The sequence below is a fragment of the Nematostella vectensis genome, chromosome 5 (assembly GCF_932526225.1).
Source record: "Nematostella vectensis chromosome 5, jaNemVect1.1, whole genome shotgun sequence".
In the NCBI taxonomy this organism is placed as follows: domain Eukaryota; kingdom Metazoa; phylum Cnidaria; class Anthozoa; order Actiniaria; family Edwardsiidae; genus Nematostella; species Nematostella vectensis.
In genome coordinates, this window is record NC_064038.1 from 8,322,936 (window position 1) to 8,331,864 (window position 8,929).

Here is an 8,929-nt window from a genome sequence, read left to right on the forward strand (position 1 = left end):
CTGGAGACGATTTAAATTCCCTCCCCCTGCTTTAGATTTGTTGGGTGTATTGCAAGGTATAAAGCCTATTCACGTGTACGAAGAACGACATTCGATTGGTCAACATGCCTATGGAATAATGTTTTAATGCCATTTTTACTACGGTCACATCCGCAACAGTCACGTCCGCAACGCTATATCTATAAATATTGTAATTAATTACATTGATTTTCTTAATTTTATAACTATTTTAACATTTGAAGTTAAGAACATTTGATTTTCACAACAAAAAGCCATAGAAACACAGGCATGCCCCATCCTCAGCGTGGTCAGCTGCCACGATTTTATTACAAATTTAATAGTTCAATGTATTAGCTTCAAGTTTCTTTGATTTTAATATTTAAATTCTCGATTTCAAAAATGATATTTTTTCATGTCTCATGTGGGATTGCCCATGACCATGTTTATGACATTTATTCATTTATTTATTCAGTGTTTGTTTTAACGTTTACAGGCAGAGAGCGACATTCGAGCGACGTTCGAGTATCCATCAAGGATACAAAGCTTCTTTTTGTTTCTTCAGAAATGCTTGCTTGACATCCAGGATGGCAGGAAGATACCTGCATCCATAATCCGATATGTTGAGCAAATCAATTTCTCCCGGGAGCCCCCCTGCCTTTCTGCAGCAACTGATTGATAAAGATTTTTTGTTATAATATAGAACATTGTCAAATTCCAATTTATGAACACAATTTGACTCTGAATTTAAGAACAAAAGAATAGGAACTACATACGGATTCTGGAGCAGAATCTCGAGAATGCTCGAGGGCAGAGTAACATCCAACGATACCGGTTCAGCAGGATGGGCAGCATCGGTGGAGGTAGTGGGTAATATCCCACTAAAAGAACTTCTGGCCGAATAAGAGGCCCTTCTCCTTGCGGCCACAATAAGTACATTAATGCGTAAGTTAATTGTTACTCATGTGAAGTGTGTTGTTGTCCCGGTTTAATTGTAGGTTAATATTTTAATTAATTCATTGACCCCAAACCTTGCACATGTTCCTAGAATTGAATATTGTATTATTTTAAAATTGTTCCAGAAATTATGACTCCAGAAGTTACGAATACCTCTCCCACAGGGGTCCATAAAACCAGACATGGTGTACACTGTTTCTGGGCGAAGACTAGCAGTTAATAGACAGTATACTGGAATTTATTATATTACTTATATCACTTGACAAAAGAAATGATGCCACAGTTCCTGAACCGGGGTCTCAACATTGTGGATTGGGAGTGGTTCCCAAAACCTCAAGTGGCAACAGGGAACTGGCAAGAGCCTGCTTGGAAAACCTCTCAGTTACTGCAAAGCATGATCTGATGAACAAAGAAGTGCTTAGAAAAGTGGAGAATAAATTATGTTACAGCAGAGGTGCTGATGCAAGAACAACTTGACAACTTTGTTGAAAACCAGTTGTTTGAAACAATTGGAGAAAACGCCTTGACCAGTAAACTATACAAAAAGAACAGCGTAAAAAAAGCATTTTACATGTTTTAAACGCATTTAATACTTTTTAATTTGTCTATTGAGCATAGTGTGGCCTTGCAAGTCTCTTGGGTGGCAATCGATCCATCAAAAGAGCAAGCATGCTACGGTGTACCATTCAGACAGGCAGCATGCAACACGGGCAAAGGAAAGATGGACAAACGACGAAATGGTACTTGTGGCCAGAAAGGAAATAGCTTAGGAAAAGAGTCGGTGTAGCGCCGTAATTGAAGGGATGCGAGAAGCAGTTCCACATTTGGACGCCGTCAAAAGTCTCAAAACCAAGAATAGGAACTACATACGGATTCTGGAGCAGATTCACGCTGAATGCTCGAGGGCAGAGTAACATCCAACGATACCGGTTCAGCAGGATGGGCAGCATCGGTGGAGGTAGTGGGTAATATCCCAATAAAAGAACTTCTGGCCGAATAAGAGGCCCTTCTCCTTGCGACCACAATAATTACCTTAATGCGTAAGTTAATTGTTACTCATGTGAAGTGTGTTGTTGTCCCTGTTTAATTGTAGGTTAATATTTTAATTAATTCATTGACCCCAAACCTTGCACATGTTCCTAGAATTGAATATTGTATTATTTTAAAATTGTTCCAGAAATTATTACTCCAGAAGTTACGAATACCTCTCCCACAGGGGTCCATCATAAAACCAGACATGGTGTACACTGTTTCTGGGCGAAGACTAGCAGTTAATAGACAGTATACTGGAATTTATTCTATTACTTATATCACTTGACGAAAGAAATGATGCCACAGTTCCTGAACCGGGGTCTCAACAATGTGGATTGGGAGTGGTTCCCAAAACCTCAAGTGGCAATAGGGAACTGGCAAGAGCCTGGTTGGAAAACCTCTCAGTTACTGAAAAGCATGATCTGATGAATAAAGAAGTGCTTAGAAAAGTGGAGAATAAATTATGTTACAGCAGAGGTGCTGATGCATGAACAACTTGACAACTTTGTTGAAAACGAGTTATGTTTGAAACAATTTGAGAAAACGCCTTGACCAGTAAACTATACAAAAAGAACAGCGTAAAAAAAGCATTTTACATGTTTTAAACGCATTTAATACTTTTTTATTTGTCTATTGAGCATAGTGTGGCCTTGCAAGTCTCTTGGGGGGCAATCGATCCATCAAAAGAGCAAGCATGCTACGGTGTAACATGCAGAAAGGCAGCCTGCAACACGGGCAAAGGAAAGATGGACAAACAACGAAATGGTACTTGTGGCCAGAAAGCAAATAGCTTCGGAAAAGAGTCGGTGTAGCGCCGTAATTGAAGGGATGCGAGAAGCAGTTCCACATTTGGACGCCGTCAAAAGTCTCAAAACCAAGAATAGGAACTACATACGGATTCTGGAGCAGATTCACGCTGAATGCTCGAGGGCAGAGTAACATCCAACGATACCGGTTCAGCAGGATGGGCAGCATCGGTGGAGGTAGTGGGTAATATCCCACTAAAAGAACTTCTGGCCGAATAAGAGGCCCTTCTCCTTGCGACCACAATAATTACCTTAATGCGTAAGTTAATTGTTACTCATGTGAAGTGTGTTGTTGTCCCTGTTTAATTGTAGGTTAATATTTTAATTAATTCATTGACCCCAAACCTTGCACATGTTCCTAGAATTGAATATTGTATTATTTTAAAACTGTTCCAGAAATTATGACTCCAGAAGTTACGAATACCTCTCCCACAGGGGTCCATCATAAAACCAGACATGGTGTACACTGTTTCTGGGCGAAGACTAGCAGTTAATAGACAGTATACTGGAATTTATTATATTACTTATATCACTTGACGAAAGAAATGATGCCACAGTTCCTGAACCGGGGTCTCAACAATGTGGATTGGGAGTGGTTCCCAAAACCTCAAGTGGCAATAATACTGTACTCTAGCTCAGAGAGAATCTTTGAAGCTGCTGGCGAGAGCAGTGACTCTGTTAAGGTATCCCAAGGGGTTAAGCAAGGGGATCCGTTGAGTTCGACGCTATTCAACTGTGTCATACACTGGGCGGTCTCAGATCTCGACCCCACATAGGCGTCTTACCTAGGGGAGTCATTTTCCACAAATTACAGCAAAAAACACCAGTCCAATTCAATATAAGAACGTCAGTTAATTTCGGGCCCAAGAGGCCCTTCCTTGCGGCCACGATAAGTACATTCATTTATAAGTTTATTGTTACTCATGTGACGTGTGTTGTCCCTATTTAATTGTAGTTTAATATCTTAATTAATTCATTGACCCCATATACCTCGCACATGTTTCCTACTTCCCCCTTTGCTACTTATAGCAAACCGAAAAACACTTCATGTCCAAGCTCTGTCAGCTACCGAAAAAAACTCTCTAAAACAAATCGATTATCATGTTCTCAGCCAGCATCAAGCACAATCCAGCCTCCACCAGCCGTTGCTATGGCATGACAGGATCATTAATACGCCCAGACACATCAGCCACTACCGTCACAACAAACACAAACACCTACACACCAACACCCAGCTCAAACCCAGCTTTTTTTGGAAACGAGTCGAGAAAACGCCTTGGCCAGTAAACAATCCAAAAAGAAGAGCGCGAAGAAAGCATTTTACATGTTTAAAACACATTAAATAATACATTTTTTATTTGTCTTTTGAGCATAGTGGTACTACCGATTTAAACTAATATGAAAGCCAATACGTCACAAAATTGTCAATTGAAATTGCAATGACAAGTGAAAGATGCCGAAAGCAAAGATAAAAGTTGGATAAGCCAAAATGTCTAGATATCTTGCCTGCTCTGGAAATGAAGATAATATATCCACGTTTCTAAGTACAAACATGGCTACCGGGTTGAGACTCGCTGCCGAAAATGAAAGAAGTCCATGTGAAGAAAACAGCGAGCAGTTATGAACTGTGCCTCATCAGCCTTGAAGACTTCGATAGAAATGAAGGAGACCGAGTTTTCCTTTTTTCTGGCCGAATAAGAGGCCCTTCTCCTTGCGGCCACAATAATTACCTTAATGCGTAAGTTAATTGTTACTCATGTGAAGTGTGTTGTTGTCCCTGTTTAATTGTAGGTTAATACTTTAATTAATTCATTGACCCCAAACCTTGCACATGTTCCTAGAATTGAATATTGTATTGTATTATTTTAAAATTGTTCCAGAAATTATGACTCCAGATGTTACGAATACCTCTCCCACAGGGGTCCATAAAACCAGACATGGTGTACACTTTTTCTGGGCGAAGACTAGCAGTTAATAGACAGTATACTGGAATTTATTATATTACTTATATCACTAGACGAAAGAAATGATGCCACAGTTCCTGAACCGGGGTCTCAACAATGTGGGTTGGGAGTGGTTCCCAAAACCTCAAGTGGCAATAGGGAACTGGCAAGAGCCTGGTTGGAAAACCTCTCAGTTACTGCAAAGCATGATCTGAATTCGGTCAGTCCTTGAGTACGCTGCTCCTGTCTGGGCCTCCCTTCCTGAGTACCTTGCAGAGCTTATCGAAACAGTACAACGAAAAGCTATTCGAATAATCTACCCTTGCCTTAGCTATGAATCAGGGCTCAAAGTAGCAAAAATGGACTCACTTACAGTCCGCAGAGCAGAACTGTGCCGTCGATTCATGGCTAAAGCAAGATGCACTGAGCCTATAAAATATATAATACAATCTGGGACTGAGGTCGCCCATGGTTATTCGCTAAGGGGGGGTTGCAGCCGTTTGGATAAATCAGTTGGTGTAACTGAAAGGTATAATAACTTTATCACAATTCGTTTCCAGTAGTTATTCCAGTATTTATTTATACATTGTTAAGTGTAGTGTGCATCGGCCGACATACTGTAATTTAGCTTATGCTACAAAAGTATGAATAAACGATTATTATTATATTATTATAACAAAGAAGTGCTTAGAAAAGTGGAGAATAAATTATGTTACAGCAGAGGTGCTAATGCAAGAACAACTTGACAACTTTGTTGAAAATGAGTTATGTTTGAAACAATTGGAGAAAACGCCTTGACCAGTAAACTATACAAAAAGAACAGCGTAAAAAAAGCATTTTACATGTTTTAAACGCATTTAATACTTTTTTATTTGTCTACTGAGCATAGTGTGGCCTTGCAAGTCTCTTGGGGGGCAATCGATCCATCAAAAGAGCAAGCATGCTACGGTGTACCATGCAGAAAGGCAGCCTGCAACACGGGCAAAGGAAAGATGGACAAACGACGAAATGGTACTTGTGGCCAGAAAGCAAATAGCTTCGGAAAAGAGTCGGTGTAGCGGCGTAATTGAACGGATGCGAGAAACAGTTCCACATTTGGACGCCGTCAAAAGTCTCAAAACCAAGAATAGGAACTACATACGGATTCTGGAGCAGATTCATACTGAATGCTCGAGGGCAGAGTAACATCCAACGATACCGGTTCAGCAGGATGGGCAGCATCGGTGGAGGTAGTGGGTAATATCCCACTAAAAGAACTTCTGGCCGAATAAGAGGCCCTTCTCCTTGCGACCACAATAATTACCTTAATGCGTAAGTTAATTGTTACTCATGTGAAGTGTGTTGTTGTCCCTGTTTAATTGTAGGTTAATATTTTAATTAATTCATTGACCCCAAACCTTGCACATGTTCCTAGAATTGAATATTGTATTATTTTAAAATTGTTCCAGAAATTATGACTCCAGAAGTTACGAATACCTCTCCCACAGGGGTCCATTAAACCAAACATGGTGTACACTGTTTCTGGGCGAAGACTAGCAGATAAAAGACAGTATACTGGAATTTATTATATTACTTATATCACTAGACGAAAGAAATGATGCCTCATTTCCTGAACCGGGGTCTCAACAATGGGGGTTGGGAGTGGTTCTCAAAACCTCAAGTGGCAATAGGTAACTGGCAAGAGCCTGGTTGGAAAACCTTTCAGTTACTGCAAAGCATGATCTGATGAACAAAGAAGTGCTTAAAAAAGTGGAGAATAAATTATGTTACAGCAGAGGTGCTGATGCAAGAACAACTTGACAACTTTGTTGAAAACGAGTTATGTTTGAAACAATTGGAGAAAACGCCTTGACCAGTAAACTATACAAAAAGAACAGCGTAAAAAAGCATTTTACATGTTTTAAACGCATTTAATACTTTTTTATTTGTCTACTGAGCATAGTGTGGCCTTGCAAGTCTCTTGGGGGGCTATCGATCCATCAAAAGAGCAAGCATGCTACGGTGTACCATGCAGAAAGGCAGCCTGCAACACGGGCAAAGGAAAGATGGACAAACGACGAAATGGTACTTGTGGCCAGAAAGCAAATAGCTTCGGAAAAGAGTCGGGGTAGCGCCGTAATTGAAGGGATGCGAGAAGCAGTTCCACATTTGGACGCCGTCAAAAGTCTCAAAACCAAGAATAGGAACTACATACGGATTCTGGAGCAGATTCACGCTGAATGCTCGAGGGCAGAGTAACATCCATCCATTTATAAGAGTAACATCCATCCATTTATCAAGGTCATCAAGTGACCTTGATGTCTGCGTGGTGGGACGTGTCCTACAGAGCTCCGTCAATTTCTACCAGAGACTATTGAAATCAAGTGAAAACACTACGAGAAATCAAAGCGGGAGGACATCGTTTTTTGGACCAAGTCGTGGCTACGACTAACGTAACTGATTTGGAAAGCATTTTTTACACGATTTTGAAGAGACTGTAGAGACCAAAGCCTCAGACGACATTTTCTACAGCTATATGTCTCCCAAGGCTATATGTCTCAGCATGTGTCTCCCAAGGATAAAGCAGAAGTCCTTAATCAGCGTTTCCAAAATGCGTTCACACGTGACAATGGCTGTATCCCTGATTTAGGACAACCCTTGTTCGCTGCGATAAATGACATCACCTTCACAGTCCCAGGTGTACGTAAGCAACTGGAACTCCTCAATGTCTCCAAAGCGACTGGTCCCGATGGTCTTCCTGCCCGTGTTCTCCGTGATCTGTCAACCGAAATATCAGACATGTTGACATTTATATTCCATCAAAGCTATGCCAATGGAGAGCTTCCTAATGACTGGCTTATAGCAAGGGTGACCCCGGTCTATAAAAAGGGCGCGAAGAGCGATCCTGGCAACTATCGACCAATTTCGCTAACATGCTTGGCCTGCAAAGTCATGGAGCATGTAGTTCTAAGTCATCTAAACAAGCACCTTGCTGCGCATAACATTATATCCAATCTACAACATGGTTTTCGTGCAGGTTTTTCCTGCGAGACGCAGTTAATCCTAGCGGTACATGACTGGGCTTCGATCCTTAATAAACATGGCCAAGTAGATGTTCTTCTGTTAGATTTCCAAAAGGCCTTTGATAAAGTTTCGCACTCGAAGCTACAGCAAAAGCTTAAGCTCTATGGCATCTCCGGAAAGACTCTGTCCTGGTTATCTGCTTTCTTAACAAATCGTTCGCAGTTTGTTGCCGTCGATGGTGCAAAATCTAACGCGGTACCCGTTACATCAGGTGTGCCCCAGGGCACCGTCCTCGGGCCAACACTCTTCCTCCTATTTATCAATGATATTGCTGATTCTCTAGATTCACAGATGCGGTTATTGGCGGATGATGCCATTGTCTATCGCCAGGTTGACTCGGTCGATGATCATCAAGTCCTTCAACATGACCTCGACAATCTCTCTGATTGGTCTGATACCTGGCAGATGGCCTTTAACGTCTCCAAATGCCATCTGTTATCCGTCACTAACAAACGCAACCCAAGCCTGCATGAATATGAGATTAACTCTCAAATACTATCTTCTGTTGACTCCCATGATTATCTGGGCGTGCGCTGTTCTCGCGACCTACGATGGGGGAGCCACTGCTCTAAGATCGCAAGCAGTGCTAGCAGTACACTAGGTATAATCAGGAGAACCCTTAAACCATGCTCAAGAGAGGTTAAAGAACGTGCCTATATGACATTAGTCAGGCCTAAACTTGAATATGCCGCCGCTGTGTGGAATCCGTACACCACCAAGGATGTTTCCCTCCTCGAGCAGGTACAAAAAAGCGCCGCGCGATTTGTAACTTCCAACTACAATTATAAAGCCAGCACTACAGAAATGGTTGAGTCTCTAGGTTGGGACACTCTGGAAACAAGACGCCTCATGCTGCAACTATCAATGTTTTTTAAGATCAAAAACAACATAGTCAAAATCCCATTCCCGACAAGCATCCAAGAGAACACAAGAACATCCAGAAGGACAGATATAAGCTATAGACAGTTGCAAGCAAACGTAAATGCGTTTGGCATGTCCTTCATACCAAGAACAATAAGAACTTGGAACTTGGTATCTGGCGACATTGCGGCCCTGCCATCCTTACAGCTCTTTCAGGCCGCCGCCTTGCCTGCGTTAAGATCCAAGCAGGCCCCTGGCTATATGCGCCGC

General features: G+C 41.6%; 1 long non-coding RNA gene across 1 annotated transcript; it reads left to right on the forward strand.

Moving 5' to 3' along the window:
• The first annotated feature begins 123 nt into the window (after positions 1-123).
• On the forward strand, positions 124-5,408 carry LOC125562997. Its single transcript, XR_007308045.1, has 2 exons — positions 124-3,051; positions 3,189-5,408. It is a non-coding gene; the product is annotated as an uncharacterized LOC125562997 (long non-coding RNA).
• The last annotated feature ends 3,521 nt before the right edge of the window (positions 5,409-8,929 follow it).